Source organism: Bactrocera neohumeralis, chromosome 5 (assembly GCF_024586455.1).
Source record: "Bactrocera neohumeralis isolate Rockhampton chromosome 5, APGP_CSIRO_Bneo_wtdbg2-racon-allhic-juicebox.fasta_v2, whole genome shotgun sequence".
NCBI lineage: Eukaryota > Metazoa > Arthropoda > Insecta > Diptera > Tephritidae > Bactrocera > Bactrocera neohumeralis.
The window spans coordinates 28253407-28277579 of NC_065922.1; the positions used below are offsets into that span (position 1 = coordinate 28253407).

The 24173-nt window shown below is 36.8% G+C and overlaps 1 protein-coding gene across 1 annotated transcript in view; it reads right to left on the reverse strand.

Moving 5' to 3' along the window:
* The window catches only part of LOC126759790 (uncharacterized protein DDB_G0284459), a 504946-nt gene that overhangs the window by 180886 nt on the left and 299887 nt on the right, over nucleotides 1-24173 (reverse strand). Inside the window, exon 3 of the mRNA XM_050474902.1 lies at nucleotides 22668-22761. The gene's annotated coding sequence lies outside the window, so the exon portion shown is untranslated. The remainder of the gene's footprint in view (nucleotides 1-22667; nucleotides 22762-24173) is intronic.

A 24173-nucleotide genomic window follows, 5' to 3' on the forward strand; every position in this document is an offset into this window, starting at 1 on the left:
ATTCATTCTAAGCACAAAAATGCACCGTTTTAAAAAAAAAATACGCTCTCTCAATTTTATTCAGATAACACAGATATTGGCCGATATATGCGGTATAAATTCACCTGGAAGTTCGAAAATCTTTTTATTAGGTATATGGCTCAGGGAAGTATTGACCTGCTTCAACTCTTTTTTGATTTTCTCTGAATTTCAATTGTATAACTCACACATTGATAGATATTTTCGGTAAAGGTCGACTATAGATACTGGGGTCCACATATTCGGTACCCTGAGGATTGAACAGTTTTGGATCCATTTATACAATTTTTGGTCATAAGATGGCATACTTCAAAGGCATTATTCGTACAAAGCTGTATCCCGTTATATTAGTTGCTTCTTGATTTGTACGCAGGAAAGTGAAAGAATCCAGACGAATTTGAATTTTGTTATATGGGAAGTAAGCGTGGATGTAGCCCGATTTAACTCATATTTACACTGAAACATAGGAATGTCAGTAGAAAATCACATACCCATTTGGTTGAAATCGATTGGGTGGGTCTTGAAATATGTATTTTCACCCAAAAGTGCGCGGTGAATCGTCCATCGTCCAATTTTGACCAAATAAGCCCAGTCATACGGCCTCGAAGGTAAAACTTAATGTCTCTGGCGTATTTAGTTATTGATTTAAGTAGTTTTTAACAGTACCATTATATGGGGAGTGAGAGGGGTTAATATTTGATTTCATTCATTTTTACACTGTCGGTAGAAATTCTTATAAGATTTGTACTCAGCAAATTTGGTTGTTGTGCATTAGTGGTTTAGGAAATATGAACTTATTAGAGGGCGGGACCGCGTCCACTTTGTTAAAAATTGCTATCCACACGTGCCCTTGCTACTCCAATCCCCTGTAGAAAATTACGCATTTACATCTTAATTTAGTGCTTAGTTATGGCATTTATAAGTTTTCGGTTAATGGCGTTTTGTGGACGTGGCAGTGGTCTGATTACGCTCATCTACGAACTCGTAATTTTTTTGTACTAAGGAATCGGCAACTAAGTTTCATCAAGATATCTCAATTTTTACTCCAGTTACAGCTTGCACGAACGGTCGGACGGACAAACAGACAGTCACGCGGATTTCAACCTGTCTCTTCATCCAATTTCGGAATCATCGACTCCGTTTTTTGAATTCTCATGTTAAAGGCATGGGCCATACTCTGTAGGTCCATTTTCGAAAGTATCCATAATGTAATGGAAATCTTCGAGTCCGAACGTCAACAGTTTGGGACAATTTAAATATGGCTACTTACAAAATAAAGCTCGATGCTTGAATATGACACCAGTTAACGCCAAACGTTCTTATGGACGAAATCCAATATTATAACGGATGGTTACTGGTTAAGAAGGCAAGGTTGAAAATGTAAAAAAAAGGGGGCCAAGCTAGGATTGGCTGTGAGGAGAGAGTGATCATGTACATATATGGTGAGACTGGCAAGGAAACGTTTCATATGAGCAGGAACTGTACTGCCAACAACTTTATCGTCTGAAGGAACTTTATCGTGAAGGAAGAAGCCACTAATGAGAGGAAATGTACGAGGTGTGTTCAAAAAGTATCGCGAATTTTGTGTTTTTTCAAAAATTATTTATTTATTCATTAATATCTATTTTGTTCCCTTCAATGTAATCCCCATGAGATATTATACACTTGTGCCAACGGTTTTTCCAATCTTCGAAGCACTTCAAAAAATCATTTTTTTTATCTTCTTCAGCTCCTCCTTCGATGCTGTCTTTATCTCGTCAAGAGAAGCGTAACGTCGTCCTTTCATGGGCCTCTTCAGTTTAGGGAACAAGAAAAAGTCACAGGGGGCCAGATCTGGGGAATACGGTGGCTGCGGCATCATTAGTGTGTTGTTTTTGGCCAAAAAGTCGCGCACAAGCAACGATGTGTGAGCAGGGGCGTTATCGTGGTGCAAAAGCCAATTTTTGTTCTTCCACAAATTCGGCCGTTTCTGGCGGATTGCTTCGCGCAAATTGCGCCTAACTTGCCAATCGATATGTTTACGTCCTCAGCAACTTCTCTAACGGTGATTCGACGATTAGCCAATACCATTTTCTCCACTTCATTAATTTTTTCGTTTGTTGTTGAAGTGCTCGGGCGTCCGGCACGCTCTTCGTCGTTCACATCTTCTCGGCCTTCTGAGAACATTTTGTACCACCGATAAACGTTGCTTCGGTCCAAGGTAGCTTCTCCGTATGCTACAGTCAACGTTCGGAATGCATTAATTTCGTTTTTCACATAAAATTTAATACAGGTTCTTTGATCCATTTTTTTGAATAGGTAAAAATCGATTTATGGTCCTTTGCGCATTGGCCACGACGAATATCGCATTCGATGGAACGATGAGCTGTACGAGATATACGACGACATGGACATAGTTCAGCGAATTAAAAGACAGCGGCTAAGCTGGCTAGGTCATGCTGTCCGGATGGATGAAAACACTCCAGCTCTGAAAGTTTTCGACGCAATACCCGCCGGGGGAAGCAGAGGAAGAGGAAGACCTCCACTCCATTGGAAGGACCAAGTGGAGAAGGACCTGGCTTCGCCTGGAATATCCAATTGGCGCGCTGTTATTAACTCGGCTATAATCGCGTAAGCGGTGTCTACGCCAATTAAGAAGAAGAAGAAAAATCGAAATCCAAAACACGTGCAAGCAAAGCAGCTGTCAACAATTAAATGAACATTCAAAATGGCCGAGCTTGTCGGCATAAGTGAGAGACATGAGTACCAACATAACGCCACAAAAAATTCGAAATTCGAATATACGTAACCCGCGAAAATTCAAAATTCGCGATATTTTTTTGAACACACCTCGTATGCCATCATCATCCTATTCATCCATTTTATAGGACGGACCTGGCACAAAGTGATTATTATTTGTTCCTGCTATGGGAATTAATTTTTTTGGTGAAAAAAGTGAAGCTTTTAAAATCGACTTGACAGTATCTCCTAGATCTAACATACATACGTCCTACTACTAGGGGTTTCAAGCCTAACTTGCTTATAATAGTTCCAAGGAAGATCTTCATTCACTTTTAATTAAGTGTGTTTTGTTATAGTAACCTTGAGGAAAAATTCATAAATTGCCCTCATTCATAATCGAAAAAAATTTTAGTTATGAGAATATTTTACAATTTCAACTCAGAAATTTATAGTGATAGATGGTATTGTGAAGTCTTTGATAAAGAGAGGAAGGCACTCTGGACCTTAGTTCACACATAGTCATACTTCTTTGATATTCTTCAAGAAGTTTACGAACCATAGAATTATTGAGTATGTACTTAGAACTTAAAGGGTGCTGGTAATTCTATACTAAATCGTTATCCGTTTCCGGTTTTGAATTGAATACTTGAAATTTTTAATTAAATTCAAACCGATAAAATAAAATCTGTAAATGTTGACCTCCATAGTCGGGAGAGAACTTCAAACAAAAAAAAAAACTTTTTACTAAAACATGTAACATGCAACTAAATCCCATTAAAATGCTTTATTTTGAATTCTGTTTTTATGTAAAAGACCACCATTGTTGCATTGTCAACGCTCTCAAATAGTTATAGTTTGTCACATTGCTAATAGTTATTGCTACATTATGATAATAAAAACTTCAATAACACTTGGGATTACACGGTTGTTACAATTACAGAAAAAAAAATTAAAAAAATAATATAAAGTAGAATTGCAATAAATGTTGCTGCAAAAAAACATATTGTCGATACAACATGTTTCGGAGCTGAAAGGATTGTTGCAATTTAATTATTTATGGTTATTAAATGAGATTTTCTGTAATTTCATAATACTTTTGTAAACTTGTGTAGTTCTTTTTTTATTGGTGGTGGACATAAGCAACTTTTTATTGGATGTAAAATATATGAATAAATACACCTACTTACATATACATATGTATGTAAGCATGACAAATTTATATGTATGTATGTATACAGGGATATTGGCTTGACATAATTAAATGAGCTTTTTGTATGTGTATATGGTATATGTATGTATAATTATTTAGTCTCACAAAACAAACTTAATGGATTGGAAAACTTTTGTTGCCGAAAATCTAAAAAGGCCTTCAATATTTTAGCGTAATGTATTATATTTACTTACCCTATGTCTCTCTACTTAATAATCTTGTGTTAAAATGTCGATTTGCAGCGTAATGTATTATATTTACTAACCCTTTCCTCTTTACTTAATAGTCTTGTGTTAAAATGTGGATTCGCAGTTTCATTACCAAATTATATAATCGTAAAAACAAATGATTTTCTTTAGTCAGTTTTCCCGGTATGAATTTGCACAACTAAGTACACTTAATCACCGATTTCATTTTAAATGTTTCACAAACGTTTTCTCAAGTTTAAAACAAAATTTAATATTTGCTCTTTGTTCAAAATGCATTTTACGACCGTTTTTGATCGATAACTCGATTGTGGTTATCAATTGTCTTAAAATTTTTACAATAAGAGAAATATGATTTATTAAAAAAAAAAAACTTGCAATTGTTAAGGAAATTTAGATGTAACTTTTTTCGTATTTTTCCCGTGAATATGACTAAAAGTTTCTATTTTCACATTCGTAACCCAAGATTTAGTTATCAACTTTTATACAGGATTTTTCAATAAGATAAATATGATTTATTACCAAAAAAAACTTGCAATTGTTAAGGAAATTTAGATGTTTTTTAATTTGTAGGAACGAATGCGTTGAACCCAATTTTCGAGTACTTTATCCACTACATCAAGACGTATGTCATAAATAGTATGTTCAATATTGACTTCTAAAGCTTGAAAAGACTCTGGTTTATTGCTAAAGACAAATGACTTCAAATAATATTTCAAGAAGAAGTGTACTGGGGTTAAATCAAAACTTCTTGGGAGACCTCAATTTATTGAAATAATCGAATCTCCAAACTTTTCTCGCAACTATTCGGTAGTTGCAAGTCTTGTGAGAACCAGATGTTGTCAAGATCAACTTCTTCCAATTGCGGCCATAAAAAGTTGGTTATCATCGACAGCGGTATGCTGTCAATTGACAGTAAGTGAATGTAGTGGTTGTCTATGATTAATTTGTGGATTTTCTTCGCACCAGAATCGACAGTTTTGTTTATTTAGCGCACCACTCAGATTAAAGTGAGCCCCATTGAAGAAGATGAATTTCTAAAAAGAATCGTTATCGTTTGCAAGTTGTTCCAAGGTAAAATGAGCAAATTCACGACGTTTATGGTGGTGCAATGGCTTCAGTTTTTGAGTGAGAACCATTTTATACGGATGCAAGCAATAATCCAATATCCGAAACCGGCAGGTTGTGGTTTAAGACAGCCTAAATTAAAAGACAGCCTAAGAAAAAAGCTCTTTTGCGTTACAAAAAACAAATTGAGAAGAATTTTCCTTCCTTTCTTAAATTATAAATACATAAAAAGCTTCGAATTGATGATTACTGTATATTAAGTTCGAAAGAAAAAAATGTTAATTTTTAAAATAACCAAAGCAGAAAGAAGTGATCCATTTCGAGGAAACTTCAAATTTAGTGGGGAATGTTTATTATCATTCTAAAGAAAGTGATGACGATGATTCCAGGCTCACAAACCACTATGAAATGGTAGCTCTTGAATCTCTTAAGTTTGCTCTTCGTCTCAAATGCGGCAATTTCACTTGTTTACATACCCACTTAGCCAGAAATGGGCCTCATCGCTGAACAAAATTTTTCTTCGTAAAATGCGTCAAGTCATGGAACGTTCCATAGTCCGAGTTGCGGTGAACGGCGCCGAATCGACTCTCCACGGTCTTCGTGTACACTCTCAGCTACGGCTGTTTTTTTTTCTTCACTGCTTGCTGGACGTGGTCTATTCGGTCGAATATTATCCAATGATCAATGCTGAGTCTCCAGATGGGTGATGGTGTTGCGAATAGTGCGCTCAGTAGGCAGATTCCTTACAGAAATTGAATTTTCGTAATAAAATTGAACGATTTCAGGCTTTAGTCTTTCCATGATAAAATACTACACAATACTGGACAAAAATGACGTGACAGCTTGGCACGTTGGAGATATAGGGTATTTGTAAGAACCATTTAACTTAAGGCCGTTTTATCATGAAAAAAAATCTAAGAAGGTCGTATGAAATTTTCATCACCGATTTTGAAACCGGCGTTTCGAGAAAAACGCGTTTAAAATTTTGGATGCCGATAACACTAAGGACCGTTTTCTCAATTTCTGGTTAGCAGCCATCTGCTAGTTAAGTTCTGGCTTAAAAAAAGGTTGTTTGCCGAAAGTAAGAGTTTGGGTTAAGTTAGCCAGATCGTCTACGGAATCAAAAGAATCCAAAAAGTTTCAAATAATGGGTTGTCAAAAAAGTCTTGCGGTATTTTTAATGAATTTTTTTTTATTGAAATTGAAATGAATTTTTGATGACTCATGCCCAGCTCTTGACCGATGCTACGGCTGCTAATATGCCGGTCTCTTTCGACCAATTCAGTGATTTTATCGCAATTTTCGACGACAGGCCTTCCGGAGCGTGGCGCATCTTCGACCACCTCTACACCATAACGAAAACGCTGAAACCATCGTTGTGCGGTGGAAATGGAAACTGTATCGGGTCCATAAACTGCACAAATTTTATTGGCGGCTTTAGATGCATTTTTGCCTTTATCCTAGTAGTACTGTAAAATATGCCGTATTTTCTCTTTATTTTGCTTCATGTTTGCGACGCTATAACTCACGAACGAATTAAAAGAAACAACAATCAATCCAACACGTGTTAGCGTCTGAAATGAGCTTTCCAAAAAGGTATAGCATGACCCGATGTGACGAATAAAACTAGAACTACGCGCTTTCAGCGCCAACTAGCGAAAATACCGCAAGACTTTTTTGACAAACTAATATAATCAACGTTCTGCAATTGTAAATTTTTAAATTGCTTAATAAAAAAATGCCTTTTCAAACAAAAAATCCCAAAATACTCGTTTTTACTGACTGCTAAGTGGATATAACCCTTATGGCAGGTATCTCAGTCTATAAATGACGTCGATAAGTGTTGAAAACGTCAAATTTCTGGAGTCTTACTTGACGATTTTGGGCCGATGCCAATTTTAGACTAATAATAATCTTTATGACAGAACAAATGCTGACAGCTTTCAGGAAAACAATTTGATGTTAGTTCGAAACTGTGTTTGAATTCAGAAACAACAAACAAGCATTCAATCTCAAACTACATAACAAACAACGTGCAAAAACGCAAACTGAAAAATGTGAATCAATAAAAAATAATGTCGAACTAATGTCAATAATTGAATTTTTAATTGAAAAAATATAACCAACAATATATATGTAAGTATATCACCCGTTAATCATCGCAAATTAATAAAACAATTTATGAAAATTTTTTCCACAAACAATGTGACTTAATAAATGCGAACAAAAACTCCCAAAAACACAAAAAATATAAAATTTGCAACAAAATAAATGTGTGTCTGTTGGTGAGGTGTTCACTGGTGATTAGAAACCGGTAAAGCTATTCAAAATCATTTAGTAGCGCCACCAGCGCCGCGAAAGCACGGTGGCGCCACACAGCCAGTTGCAACTAAGTGCGAGAGTGATTAATTCGCAGCTAATTGCAGTCAGCCGCAACGCGCGCCCGAATAAATATTTATTTACTCTATAGTCAGTCTCTCAACGAGCGATTAAAATGATGTGATAAATGACAAAATTCATAGACGGTTGAGGATTTTTTGCAAATTGTTACATAAACAGTTATAAACTAATGGCGCTGGGCATAGCAACAATGTATGGTGTCTGTCTGAATGTTACAATAAATTTGAAAATACTTTATTTCATTTATTTAGATTTATTTTCAACTTCTTTTGTTGGAAAAATCCACTTCCCAGAGATTTATGCGTTCGAATTTTAATTGAGTGCGACATTTGATTAGTGATGTGGCGTATAGGAAGGTGGGTTTGTGCCGGAAAATACGTGAGTTTTGTATGCAAACATAGTTATGGTACCAAAATAAGCAATAAATTTATTATATAATCAGTTAATAAGATCTAGATTTACAATTAATTGTTAAGCAATTGAACAACATTTACTTTTGCGAGATATCAAAGCTTGTTGGAAGCTTTAATGTGTAGGAGCATTCATTAGCTTCTCTGTAGAATAAGGTCGGGCGAAAGCATGTCCGATGATTGGAATTTAAGTATGCTCTCCCCAATCCACAAAACGGGAGACTTCACTATCTGCGCCAACTACCGTGGGATAAGGGTCCTCAACATCGCATGTAATATTACATATATCGAGCGTACTGTGTGATCAAAGCCCATCGTCAACAAACTGATTGGATCTTATCAGTGCGACTTTAGGCCTGGAAAATCAACAACCGACCAGATATTCACCATGCGTCAAATCTTGGAAAGGACCCGTGAAAAGAGGATTGACACACCCTACCTCTTCAAAGCTGATTTTGACAGCACGAAAAAGAGCTGGCTTTATGCCGCGCTGTCTGAATTTGCTATCCACGCAAAACTAATAAAGCTGTATAAACTGACGTTAAGCAACACTAAAAGCTCCGTCAAGATCGGGAAGGACCTCCCCGAGCCAAACGAGATATCAGAAAAGGCGGCTAACTTTCGTGCGACTTCCTCATTCTACACCTGAAGAAAATAATTCGAGCTGCAGAGCTGATTCGAGAAGGTACAATCTTTTATAAGGGTGCACATCTGCTTGAAGCAAATTAGGCGCAACAGAAGCAAGCGGCTTCTTTAGTGGCATGCGGTCAACTGTCGTGAAAGTTTCTTTTTAACTGATGAAGAAATTTTTAGTACAAAATAATTAAGCAAAACGACAAAATCAAACTTCCAAAGATAAGAAAAATGTTATTCCAAGGATGCAGTGCGGTCACTATACAGCTGCTGTAATGTTTTAGTGTGGAGTCCTTTGTAAAGGCGTTACACCTCTTCACTGCTATGAAAAAGGGGTTAAAACTGCGCAAAAGTAAGATATTTTAGAAAGTGCGTAAGGCAGTTAAACAATACTATCTTCGATGGATAGAATTGGATCTTCCAGCGGGACTCTGTTCCAGCACACAGAGCAGTGCTTTTAAAGCAATATTCTTGGTTTCATAGCTGCAGGTGGTTGGCCCTATAGAAGCCGAGGTTTGAATCCGTTGGACTATAGTTTGAGGTCAGAGTTAGAGAACTTGGACTGACGAATATCTCATATAATTTTGCAGAGCCTCATTGATCAATGGTCAAATCCTTTGTGGGCTTGTGTGAAAGCAAAAACTGACCATTTCGAATACAATTTTGTACATATCTTCTATAATTTATGCAGTTAGCTTTATTATAAAATGTATTATTATTTCATTTTCTTAACGGCATGAACTTGTAACAGAACTTATGGCAGAACTGAGTGTTTAAGCCATAGATGATTCTTTCATGAAGATTATAGGGCGAATATAAACTTAGCTTGGGTTGAGGAATCACCTTGCGAGATCAGAAACCGTCTGAACAACTGCCAAAATTAGTATTTACTTTATACAAATACATATTTATCATTTTAGATGGCTTCAAAATGGTTTGCTTGGATTGATGTAAGACTATACATAACAATTTAAGTGTTTTAAAATCATCCACAGTACTTTTTCAGGTCTCAATTTTTTATAATATACCTCTAGGGCTAAAATAAAACAAATGGCTTTTATCAAGTTAATTTAAAGTGAGCCAAATTCTACAAAATTGTTCTTTCTTAAAAACCTTTACTGGCTCTGTAGCTACGGAGGAAAGCAAATTCTGAAAATTTAATATTCTGGAAAGCAAAAAGGATGTTTAGCCCGAACCGGTGGCTTTCGCAGATCCTAAATCCATTTACTCCAAGAGATCTCCAGCGAGCAAGTGAATTTCCATTGATAATAACAAACAAGCAATTCTTCATAGTATTTAAGTCTTTGTATATGTGTTGCTAAGCTACCAATATTGATTTCATTGAATTGGCTCCTTAACTTTACGATTACGTCATTAGTCCAACTTAACCTCAAACATGTCAAAACAAATGGGTATGAAAACTATAAAAATACACCGATAAATGACTGTAAATGGCATTATAACTGATTGGAAAAAGTAAGCGAAATCGAAATAGTGCCAGTGCTTTACAGTTACAAACGATATTTATGTGCCGCAAAAGCTTTAACTGTATGTGAGAGCTTAAATTGTAACAAGCAAATATGCTTTACAGACAGCATTACAAAAAAAAAAAATGTTTGTCTTTACAACAAAACGAGAAACCTTGAAGCCAAAGCGACAATACCGAGCGCTTTCCGTATGCATTTGCCTGCTGCATATTTTTGGCAAGATTATTTTCACAATTTTCCACAACTTCAAGTTGCAGATACTTTTCTGGCATTTCAGTGTTGCCAGGCAAAGTTTTGTCAATTTCCTCTTTCAACTGCAAAATAAGCATTTTTTCAAGTTTTTTTTTTGTGATATGAAATAGTGTTTCATTTTTGGACTGAGTTTACTTGCTGAACACTTTTTCTTGGATTATTATACCCTGAAGACACGGAAGAAAATGTTGGAGACCGTTTAAAAAAAAATATATATGAATGGAAAACTTTTTTATTTGATAAGATATCTTAAAAAAATTTGGACTTTTTCTTGGATTATTATACCCTGAAGACACGGAAAAAATGTTGGAGATATTTTCCGTTTAAAAACATTTTTCAAAAATATATATAACGATCGGAGTAAAGTTTGTATGGAAAACTTTTTTTGACGCGATATCTTCTCGATTTGATAAGATAATCTTAAAAAAATTTGGCGATCAAAATTGAGTCCTTTCATGGAAAACTTTGTATTTGAAGAGGTGGATCATTATCTAAGACAATAAAACTATCCCTGAAGAAATTGTTCAAATCGGTTCTTATAAGGAAACTTCTTTATTTGTGAATGGTATGCTAGCTTCGGAGCAACCAAAATTAAATTTTTTTTCGTTTTCTTTATTTTTGGATTTTATTTTTTGTTTTTCTTCTCCGAGTGGCTTATGACGTGCGCAGAGCTTCAGCTTCGCAGTTGTGTACATTCGTACGTAAGTATGTTTGTTTGTGGCAATAGGTACGTATGCAAACATGAAGTAACATTGAGATAAATTCAGTATTATTTTTCCTTTTCCATTTTTCTGCGAGCACTCACAAGCCACAGCCAAAGTGACTTGGCGGCGATGTGGACGCCAATGGCTACAACAGCCATTTCAAAGGCGAATGCTAAGTTGCATTTTAAATTTGATTTTTTTCACCTTATCTTCTGAATGATTTTTCATTTTCTATTTTTTCGTTTCTTTTATCAATGTGTACTCTTTTCCACGCCACTTGTATGTCTGCTCCTTGGCATGAGTTGCAGCATGCACACATTCATACACACACACATGCATCTGTATTCATGTATTTACATGCCAAACTCATCCTTGGATTGGATGGCAATCGCACCGAACGAAAGGCAATGAATGGTGGCGTAACAGTGCAAAAGCATGCAAAATTCTTACCCGGTGCAAGCATGTGGCACAGACCACACGCCACAAACGCACAAACTGCATTGTGCGGAATAATAAAATTGCAAAAAACACAAAGAAAAGTAGCAAAAAAAAAGAGTTATATAGTATATCATGAGGCGCGCAGACAAGAATGCAAAATAAATGATCATGCAGGAGCAATGGAGGATATCAAAATCACGTACCGGCCACTTTTTGCACAACTGATAGGCACGTCTCGCGCTCAGCGAAGACTTTGTGCTGCAGCGGAAGCGCAAAATGAAAAAGAAGAAAAATAACCAAAGAAATATCAAGTAGTGTTTCAACAAAAAAAAAAGAGAAAAATCATAAAAGGGAAAAAATTCATAAAAAAAATAAAATCGCGATAGTCTTGCGTAGTTCGGTGCATCTACCGTGGCACGCACTCATTCTTTTGGTCATTCAAGATACTCGCACACATACAAAAATACACGCATTGCAGTACATTCTTCGCACATTGGATGGACTGTGGCAGCCATAGTGCCAGTTGCAACAAACTGTGGTGCGAAACTTTATTGGAAATATCTGTGGTTTAAAGAAAAATGCTTGGGTATTGGTATTGAAGCTTAAAAACAGCAAAGAAGTACAAAGCACAAGTGCAATGTGATAATTGTAAAGTGAGTCCCCTTCCTAACTTTTTATACAATTTAGAGTCTAGCCCAACATAGAGAACTTCATCTCTCTAAACTTTTGTAAACTATATTTCAATATGCTTAAGAACTATAATTTATCTTGAACTCCCGTACAGAACAAATAACCCGAGCCTTTCTGGTAAATTAGAGAATTCTCTAAACGAAATAAAAAAATAATTTCGAAACGAACTCATGTATAATATTTTAGAAATGGGTACAAGGTTCAAACCTGTTCAAACTGTCTTCGAATCATTTGTACTAAGAAAAGAGGCTTAAAGAGCGGATAAGGTACTCGTATCGAAGACAATGAAATTTTTTTATGAAAAAAGCCTTGTGAAAATGCTTAGGGATGTTATGAAAAGCTATTTTGCCTTAAGGATTTATATGGACCATAATAAGTCATTTAAAAGTTTTCAACTCATATTTCTCCCTGCATTTTTTACTAAAATTTTGGAAGATCTAGAAAATCTTTTTGCACATCATAAATGGGCAGTGATGCCGACAAAAACATTCAATTACTCAAATATTCCAATGCGATAGTTGCTATAAGGCTTTTTTCCTCGTGAGACGAAATAGTCAAGAAATGTGAAATCTTTGCCTTGAGATAAAAAAAAAACATTTGAGAAGTCTAAGAAAGCGGATAACATGATCTATAAGGTCTGATAAGTTTATAACCGCATCCAAGTCAGAAGAAATGCGCTTTCTTCTGGATACTTTATAAAAAGCATTTAGTAATTAAAAAAATAATGTGCATTTACAGAATCTAAAATACTTTTTAATCAATTATTTATTTTGAAAAATTTTGGATATCTTGATCCCGTAAACAAGCTCAAAGAAGACCGAAAAATTCCGAAAATAAGTGTCTGGCTATCTATGAGGAAGATTTTTCTGCATGAAACTGTGTTAAATCCAAAAACAAAAACAAAAAAAAAACTATAGACAAAGACAATGATAAAAGGCTTTCAAAAAAAAATCAAACACTAAGTTAAAAAACAAGCATATTTTAAAAACCTAAATTTTCATGGTTAAAATCTTATATTCGATCGGTCGTTTTTTACAAACTTTAAAAAAATAAAATTTGCAAAATTTCGGTTCAAATTTACTTCAATCAGATAATTTCAACTGCTGACCGCGGCTGCGTCTTTTTCCATTCGGAAAGTCCAATTTTGGGCAACTTTTTCGAGATTTCGGCCGGAATAAATTTCTTCGGAAATGTTGTCTTCCAAAGCTGGAATAGTTGCTGGCTTATTTCTGTAGAAGAACGTAGCCCCACAAAAAATAGTCTAAAGGCGTTAAATCGCATTCTTGGTGGCCAAATCCATTTCTTGAGATTTAAAGTTTTCCCTCAAAATGGCCATAGAATCGCGAGCTGTGTGGCAAATATTTTGAAACCACATGAGTCAACATTTATGAAATTATCTTCAAAAAGTAAATGTCATATTCGTTTCAAATAAAGAACCGATGAATTTTTGCAAATTTTATGCGTTTTTTTTTTTTTTATTTGATTAAAAATAGATACATGAAAGTAAAAATCGATTATTTGATGTACCTCCTTCAACCAAAAATACAAATAGATGATTTCAATGACTCTAAGACAGTTTTTTCGCGAAATTGATTAAGAGAAGGAAGCTGCCACTGTGAAAAAAACATTCTGACAATTGATTTTGAGGTTATAAACGAATTAAGATAATTAATCTTGACAATCTTTCTATTGCCTAGTTCTAGACTCTTCCCTGAAATTCTTTTAAACAACTAAAAAACAACGAATGAGTTATAAAATGTTATTAGAATTTTGAAGAAAACAATACTGAAAAAAATAACATGACAGCGCTTCTTTCTAAAAAATTCCAAGGAGATCCGACGTTTTCGAGCGATGAGGCCCATTTTTGGCTCAATGTGTATGTAAACAAGCAAAATTACCGCATTTGGGACGAAGAGCAACCTGAAGAGATTCAAGAGCTGCCATTTATTCCAGAAAAAACAACGGTTTGGTGTGGTTTGTGGGCCCGTGGAATCATCGATCAATATTTCGTTAAAAATGATGCCGGTGAGAACGTAACCGTCAATGGCGACTAGCTATTTGATGCGGATATGATTTCGGAGAGCAGATTGGCCACCAAGATCGTGTGATATCAGACTTTTCCTGTGGGGATATGTAAAGTCTAAAGTCTATGCGGACAATCCCGCTTCGATTCTGACTTTGGAGTAAAACATCACGCGTCTCATTCGCCAGTTACTAGTCGAAATGCTCGAACGAGTCTTCGAAAATTGGCTCAATGGGTGGACCATCTGAGATGCTTTCTGAATTTCCTTATGAAACCTCACATGGTTGCAAACAGAAGTATTACTCTGATTTCATCGATTTCAGGCAAGAGGAAAAACTGTTATTAAAAGGAGTTTAAAGGAAAAGGATTAGAGTCAACCAGAAGTTCTAAATTATTTGTATTAGATATATATGAGCTAAGGGAAGTATTAAGCGACTTGATCCATTTTTGGGACAAGAGCTGTCATCACATAAATATTGTCATATGGGAAATAGGCGCTATTGTCATCTGATTTGGCCCGCTTCCATAATATATGATAAAAATGTGTGGACTACTTCACACTCCAAATTTGAGTAGTTACCGATATATAGGATTGCACTTAAAGTGAGGTGTGCGTGGTCATTATTTGAATTTATCTATTTTCACAACGTATGAAAAAGTATCAAAGAGATTTCTTCTCAGCAAGTTTGGTTAAGTTAGCTTTAGCGGTTAACCATTTAAGTGGCAGGCCTCACCTACTTTAAAAAAATTTTAACACAATCTCTCATCTCATGATATAAAAAATATTGTAATTATGCAAAAAAAAATTAAATTCTGGAAAACCATTTTGAACATGTTTAATCAATGCTTAACAAAGGTAATTGTTTTTCTTCTCTGATAGCGTTTCTCCCTATAATCATCATGATCTTACATTGTTGTGAGAATCAAACTTAAATTATCTAATAAGAATTCTTCACAGAAGTCCAACCGCATAATAGAAAATTCTCACCACTTACTACCCAATAATGCACGAAGAATAAATTATGCAACACTTTGTTGCACCAACTGAAATTCAATGCAGAGCGAAAATACAAAAGAAATATTAAAGAACATATTTTCAGAAACGTTGGAGTTGGCATGAATAAAGGGAAAGTAAACGAAATATTTGAATGAGCGAGGTGCGAGCAAATACGAAGTAAGAAAAATGTGCTTCCATTTCATATTCGCTAGCAACAAGCAACATCTCCACAAAGTACAACACAAGCTGCGGCTCCTGCGGCGGTGTGGAGGCAACTTTGTGGCACAACTACGACTAACTAGTATGTGCGTATGTATATTTCTATGTGTGTGTGTTTATGTTCATAGAACAAATGTATTGCGCGATCCGTTCACCTTTGGCTTTAATACCTGTTAATATTGTTGCGTACTTTTGTAATTTATTTCTGCTTCAATAAGAACTACAACAATAACAAATTAAATTTCAAGAAAAATGAGATGATATGTAATAATCAAGAATGGATGGGAGTTCAAAAAAAACAGAGTAACTTATTCGCTATGGCAACTCATAGTTTTAGACCGGGTGGTTATATATAGAGTTCTTCAATGGAAAAAAAGAGGACAACAAAATTATAAAGGCGTGGCAACTTGTGTTTTTTAAAAGCTTTTCATATGAGTTGCCCATCTTTCTGCTTCTTCCTTGTGTGACGTTAAGACAATTGCCATGTATAGTATGTGAAACACCTTACTAAAAGTAATCCTTAAAGCTTTCTAAAGATCCAGAAATGTCATTAGTAGGGCTCACATATCTTAAAACTATTTTCAATTGAATTAAAATATCATTAAAAAATCTGGATAAAGCCCCTTGCATTCACTACTGATATTGAGCTTTTAGAGTTCTAAGTCCTTGAAGCTTTCTAAAGATCCAGATATGTCATTAGTAGGGCTCACATATCTTAAAACTATTTTCAATTGAATTAAAATATCATTAAAATCTAGATAAAGCCCCCTTGCATTACTAATGATTTTGAGCTTTTAAAGTTCTAAGCCCTTGAAGCTTTCTAAAGATCCAAAAATGTGATTAGCAGGGCTTACAGATCTAGAAACCACTTCGATTGAATAAAATATTATTTAAAACTTAGATAAAGCTTCCTTGCATTCACTACTGATATTAAGCTTTTAAAGTTCTAAGTCCTTGAAGCTTTCTAAAGATCCAAAAATGTGATTAGCAGGGTTTACAGATCTAGAAACCACTTCGATTGAATATAATATTATTTAAAACCTAGATAAAGCCTCCTTGCATTAACTAATAATTTTGAGCTTTTAAAGTTCTAAGTCCTTGAAGCTTTCTAAAGATCCAAAAATGTGATTAGCAGGACTTACGGATCTAGAAACCATTTCGGAGATAAAGCCCCTTGCATTCACTATTGATTTTGTATTTTTAAAGTTCTACATAAAAGCTCTCAAAAACTCGATGAGTTCACAGCAAAAAAAAATCGTTATTAATATTTTAGGATTAAATCGAAAGTGTCAGATTTCTGGGAGGTAAAAATATCCTTGATCTTATGGTTCGTGAAGAAAAATTATACTTTCAGAATGAGATACGCTCCAACACATTAGGACAACCCTGAGCAGATTTCTTGCCTTTAAACTTCAACCGAGCTTTTTGATCACCTTCGCGACAATATACGCGAAGCTCAAAAAAAGTCCGCAGAAGTGCGTAAAATGGCAGAAGTGCCACAAAGCACAACAAGAACGAAGACATTTTGCACAAAATACACTGAAGTCGATTTTCAGACATTTCTTCGCTAGCGTAAGGAGCCGTAATCTTTGCTGCTACGCTATGCTATTGGCCCTTGCCGCCTTTGTTCAACGTCACATTGTCGTGGCGCGTTTCCATGAGTCCCAAAAGTGCAATTTCATCTTTTCGGAGACTTCGAAGTGTGTTCCATAAGCAGCCCGGTAAGTAGTGTATGCCAAGTTGGAGGTAAGACTATCGGATATGTTCATGCCAACAGAAGCAGGAACGCACAAAAACAACACTAACAGCTGAAACAACAGCGACAATGTAACAACAATGGTAGCGGCAATACGGTTCAAGCGCAGAGGCAACTATTTATTCTGCACACCACCATCTGCACAAACACTACACCACCGACCGCAATCACCAACAATCTTTCAACATTACTTCTTAGCTGCTCCACACTAGGTAAGTTCGTTTGGTCTTCATCGCCACAACCAGCCAACATTGCGGAGTGCTGGCCATTTCCACTTGCAACTTGACTGCTGCCGCCTCCCACCCCAATACCCGTACACTGGCTTATAAAGCGTATCAATGTTGATGTTGTTACAGTGCTTGTTGTTCTTGTGGTTGGTTTTCTTCTACTCGTACTCCTCGCAGTGGCTTTCGACGGTTACGACGCTGTGGCCTTGTCTTTGGCTTAAACGGCACCGTTGCGGTTCAGTGTTGTCGTTGTGGCCTTTGTGGCATGTTGGCTGGTGGTTCTGGTAGCTAGCGCATTGGTGGACTGCGGTACTCCTTACATTGTCGTTTTTTTTTTGTTCTTGGTACTTGCTACTTGCGCGTTTACCGCAATAGAGGTGAGCGTCGTGTGTCGGTTGATGACTGTGTCGGCCGCTAACGTTGGCTTCGGCCCGGCCACAATAATTTCATATCAGTCCAAAAGTGGGCGTTTATCGTTTGACGAAGCAACAACTTCTGGTTGTTTGCCAATTTTTCTTCTTTTTTTTTGCTCACATTCTGCTGCTACATTTACTACCTTCGTTTTCAACATTCTTTTGTTCGGATTTTTATTTTTGTTTTTGCTTTTCTCAACCTATTCAAAGCAACCGTTTATTACATGCACGATATTGAGTATTTTTCCGCGGTTTTCACATACTCATTTATTTTCGATTGCGCTTTATTGTTGTGCATTGTCGGGTTTTCTCCATATTTTTCTTATTTATGCATTTCTGTGGCTTTTGACAATGTTTATGTTTTTGTTGTTTTGATTTTAGATAAATACGGACATTTTTTTAGCAACAAAGTAGGCGACAAAACTGGGAAAATAATATTGTATATGGTAGAATTCCGCCTCAAAGGCATGACTAAACTTCGTTGTGATTTCTGCTTTAGCTAGTAAGACGACACTTGAGTGAGAAATTCTAAGCCTCATAGGAGATATCCAAGCTGTAACCTTCCATCACAATACTTAAAAATGTCCCGAAATATTTTCCAGAAACTCTTCTCTAACTGTTTAACTACTTTTCAAGGAAAACTACCAGCACCATTTTCTCCCTTGGAAATTATAGGACAATTGTCTATTGAACTTCTCTTAAGAATATTAGTCAAAAGTGCCAATTAATTATTTTACGTGAGGTTTAAAAACTGAAACTGAAACACTCTAATTGATTCTTTCCCCTTCAAACTAACTATATATATGATCAAATTTGAACCAGACTGGTCTATTTAAATTGTGCGAGTGGAGCTTGAAAATCGTCGAGTTGGCGTCAGAGGGATAAGACAGAAGATCTCAATATCTCGATACATATTTTGGTTGAAGTTTAGGGTATTGAACGTGTAAATTTTAAACTTGTGCCAAAAGTATGGTCGCAAAATAGAAGTCAAGCAAGTAATTTAGGACCCACATTCATCAAACACATCCAAACTGGTGGTATGGCGTCGAACTGTCCAACAATCTAGGAAATTGCGCTCCAAAAATCAGCCACAATTTAAGCCGATCTCGGCAGAGCCAATGGAATCGAAGGTCCGTTGAATTACGAAGGGCGTTCTATGTAATATTGAAAGAAAACTTTGGTCGCACTATTTCACTTCTATCTAGAAGATCGGTATGATAAAAAATAAAATAATATTACACAATTCCACATTGTTGACATTGTAAAAATCCTTTTTATTTTGTACCGTCCATCGCGGCTCTTGGATGACGACCTCACGTGAACAGTTTCAACTGAGCCACTCCCCTCTAAAGCGTTACATATACTACCATGTGTGTGCCGCCTTCAATTGACAAAAGAACAACTTAATAAAAAAAGAAGGCCTGAAGATTGCAGTTCTCTCTTTCAGTGTCGTGGTTCAATTTGGAGTATTAAGCTAACGATTAAAATCAGGCCACCATCATTAGAATAAAATGGAAATAGACTTGATCGCAGATAGACGATTTTTCAATCTCACTTGTCACTCATTTTTGTTGGAAAAAATTTGGGGAAAATTCTGATAACAGTCTTAAAACAAGGCCGGCCGGAGACATGACCCTGAATATTATTTTCTTTTATGGGTTATTGTGTTTTAGAAAACAAAAGCCTAGAAACGATCAGCATGGCGAGCTGAATCGATTTAACCATGTTCGAACGACCGAAATCAAGCTCTTGTATGGAAAACTTTTTTATTTCGTGAGATATCCGTCAGGATTGGGAAGGACCTCTCCGAGCCATTCGATACCAAACGAGGTTTCAGACAAGGCGACTCCCTATGATGCGACTTCTTCAATCTATTTTTGGAGAACATAATTCGAGTTGCAGGTCTGAATAGAGAGGGTACAATCTTCTACAAGAGTGTACAACTGCTGGCATACGCCGATGATATTGATATCATTGGCCATAACAGCCGCGCCGTTACTCCAGATTGGACAAAGAATGGGTATGGTAGTGAACGAGGGCAAGACGAAAGATTTCTTGTCATCAAACAAACAGTCGTCGCATTCGCGACTTGGCTCCCACTTCAGCTTCGAAATCCAATGACGATTAACTCTTTCTAACAGGTGCTACTCTTTTCTCACGACGAACAAAGACAAAATTCTACAAATCACTCATCATCCGCTACATGAGGCATGGACGATGACAACATCCGATGAGTCGGCGTTACGACTTTTCGACAGAAAGGGTTTACGGATTTATAGTTCTTTGCGCATTAGCAACGGCGAATACCTCAGTCGATAGAACGATGAGTTATATGAGACATACGACGACATTGACATAGTTCAGCGAATTAAAAGACAGTGGCTACGCTGGCTAGGTCATGTCGTCGGAATGGATGAAAACCAGGAAGGACCTGCTTACATTCAATTAAGATCTATATACTTTTGCATGTGTTTGAACCAATAGCCGAAACACTTTAGCCACTTTGATTGAGGAATCTCCAAAACATGCAATTTGAATACATCAACCGCCCATTCGAAAAACGTTGACTTCTTAGTTTATTTCATATGGATGAGAAGAAAAGGAAGTCATTCGGTGCTAAGTCATGACTATACGGTGAATGACTCATCATGTGAGAACTGGCATTATCGTGGTGAAGAGTGATCCGTCTTCGGTTAGTGGGTTTCCTGATTTCTTGAAAAACCACTGGAAAGCAAACGATTATGTACCACTCAGAACTTACTGCTCTGTACTGTTCTAGTGGTATTGTTAAATCTTATTAAGTTTTTCTAAAAAAAAATAGGTTTGGAAATTCTTCGTACGCGAAAAGCTTTTTTTGGAGTCGGCTCAATTTGAAACCCCCATATAGTCGACTGTTGCTTACTATCAGGATCGTTCCGAAAAAAAACTAATTCTGAACGACCTTTACGAAATTCGTCTTGGAGTGATCTACGACCACGATTGGATAAGGCATAACATCAATAAACACAGGTCAATGATAGCGCTTCTTCGGCAAAAATTTGGTTAAGTTTAAGTCGATTCACAGTTGCTGAGTCAATCCACGCCGAAAGTTGTATTAAATAATCGCGCGAAAATGTTCGTGAGCTAATTTCATTTTTTATGCGAGATGAATATTTTAAGTTAGTATAAGCCACAGAAATAGCGCTCGAACTAACAACTGAACAAACAGCGGGGATATACATACATATGTACATATGTCCAAGCATCTGAGTATGTAAATATAACAACAAAAATGTCGAACTTTACGATACATTTGTGAATTGCCAGATTGTAACTCTAGGGTTGCCAAATCACGAAATATAAAAGGCAACCCACTTATACATACATCGATTAGAATAAGTGTTTAGTCAGTTGTAAATTAACTGGACAGTTATAAGTTCAAGTGAAATGAGTGATCCAGGGAATATATTCGGGTGAAGTGGACAAAACACGATTTTTTTTTCGAACTTAGATTTAATGAAAATGTGTCTAAGCCCTTGGAGACTAACAAGAAATAATATACCGACGTATTTCTGCTACAAATTTTCTCAAAATAAAAGCAGAGAAAACAACAAAGAGATTATCAAATCTTATGCACAAACATACAATACATACAAATGTACCAACTTAGTTGCCACTGTGGGAGCAACAACAGCAAAAGACCTCTGCACCCGAACAGAATTTAAGCGATTAGGTTAAATTGCATGCGAGAACGAATTCGAAAAGCTACAAAGCCTGTTAAGCCAGCAGAGACAGAAGCCAAAAAGCGAACATAAAAGGGGAGGATGCGGTCATGCTAAAATTGAGGCTACAATTTTATGAAGATACTACAAAAAAAACCACAAAGAACTCAAACTTATGATGGCAAAAGACGCAATAAATAAAGAAATAAAAAGAAAATGCGAATAAGCAACAAACAGAAACAACAGAAACAAGTAATGAACGAAATCACTGTTATGTGCTGCGCGCTGCATTGTAGTTGTTGTCGTACAATAAGATAATGTATCTGCGCGAACGGCCGGCCGCGTAGTTGCCCATCCAAGCGGGATGATATTAACGTAACTACAACAAATGGCATAAAATGAAAATGAAAATGGCAAGGAATGAAACGTGCGAACAACAGCGCGGACCAACAGACGGCCGATGGGCCATTACAACAAAGGCGACAAGGCCCGCGCGAGGCGAGAATGAATGTGCGCAAGTGTGTGTATAGACGACGGCCGAGTCCAACAATGGCTTCTGCTGGTAGCAAGTGCCAAGTGGCAAGTGGCAGTGACCAACGGTGGCAGTGTGGCAGGCAATTTTGCAACTACAAATAATTGGTAATCTCACAGATACACAATGATAATCGCAAATGCGAGTACGCGGCGGCCATCGCCATTCACTCACTCACTCATCTCGGCCGCAGACAGCCAGGCAGTGGCAGGCAGCATTTATTCCGCTCATTCAGCGCGCAACGCGGTCACCACCGATTGAAGTGTGGTGTGGCGGCGGGCCATTGAGCAATGCGAGCAAGAAAGCAAAGCAAAAAATACACAAAAACAAAAACAAAATATATAATAACAGTAATACAAGGTATCAATTTAGTAGGTTGGCAGTCGCGACGACTGGTCATTGAACGAAATCGAGCTGCTAGCGTTAAGTTAAAGCGGGGGGAGGCAGGTAGAGTGTCGCTCTGGTAATAACTGTTCCAGCCATTACAACGTCGCTTGATAGTATATGGTATGTATGTATATATATAACAGTGATTATTTCAGATATGTATAGTAGTACTTACTTGATTATTGTTGCTCGCAACTGTCAGCAACAACTGCTGATGATCACCATCATTTAGGCTAGTAATAAGCGGCAAATGTAGTGAACAGCAATAACTGAAAATAACAAAATAGAATTAAAAATCAGACTTATTTAGTAATATATGTCAGTACGATACTCTATGATTACTTATATAACTAACTAAGTCGCTGGTGGTTGGATACTGCGAAGGAAAATATTGGGTTATTTTAAAATATATTCTACATATTGGCTATTTGCATTTCGGTATATTCAAAAATATATACGAATTCGTATCGTTTCTTTGAAGAGGCACTGCTAGAATTGAATCTACCGTTTTTAATTAGAAATATGGATTTTGTATCAACCATAATACCCTTCAGAATTGCACTTCTTATAGCAACTAATGGGTTTTTCAAATAAATCAAAAACGGTTTGAAATATCAATGAAACTCTTTATTCCTGTGAAAGTAAATTCGATGCTATTATCTATGGAACTCGATCACGGGCACGTTTGCAGTAGTCCAGGCGCGGAACCCACTGCGTCACTGGCTTGTTAGCATGGACCATAGACTTGACCTACCCCCACAGGAAATAGTCTAACGGCGTCAAATCGCACGACCGAGGCGGCCAATTGGCTGGGCCATTTCGTGAGATAACACATTCACCAAACTTGGTTTTCAATAAATCGATTGCGACATTCGCTGTGTGGCTTATAGCGCCGTCCTGTTGGTACCACATATTGTGCAAGTCCACATCATCCAATTCCGGCCAAAAATGCAATGGTAACTCATGGAGTACGTGTGGATTGCTGCCTGACCAATAACACACATTTTGGTCATTGATGAAGCGATTCAGCCAGAAATGAGCCTCATCGCTGAAGATGATTTTTCGATGAAAATCCGTATCATTTTCAAGTTCTTGCTCAGCCCAATTCACGAACATACGACGATTCTGGTGGTCAAGCGGCGTCAGGGCTTGCGTCAATTTGATTTTGTAAGGATGTAGGCCAAGATCTTTTCGCAAAATTCTCCGATTCAACGACGTCACAGAGATGCTCAACGCTTGAGAACGACGCGTGACTGATTTGGGTCTTCCTAAATTAATGCGCTAGCGGCAGCAATATTCTCGACAACACGGGTAATTCTCATTGGCACGGGAACATTTTGTACTGTGCCTATGGATTTAAATTTTTCCACTAGACGCTCAATTGTTGATCTGACAGGACGATTTTGATGATCATAAATTGTAAGTAGCGCTCTTAAAGTTGAGGCCACTGACTCCGAATTTCGGTAATAAATTTCAATAATTTTGATTCGTTGTTAGAACGATGCCATTTCCATGATAATGGCAGACCTTACTCTAGAGAAATGTCAAAAGAGAAAAACCCGATGTTTCGCAGACGTTAAAGCGACGCTGTATTCCTTAGGTCCAAAAGATCTTTCGAAAAGGTTTTCACTGATCCTTCCGATATTCCAACGATGCCAGTAAGCTTTCTATCTGCTAGTCG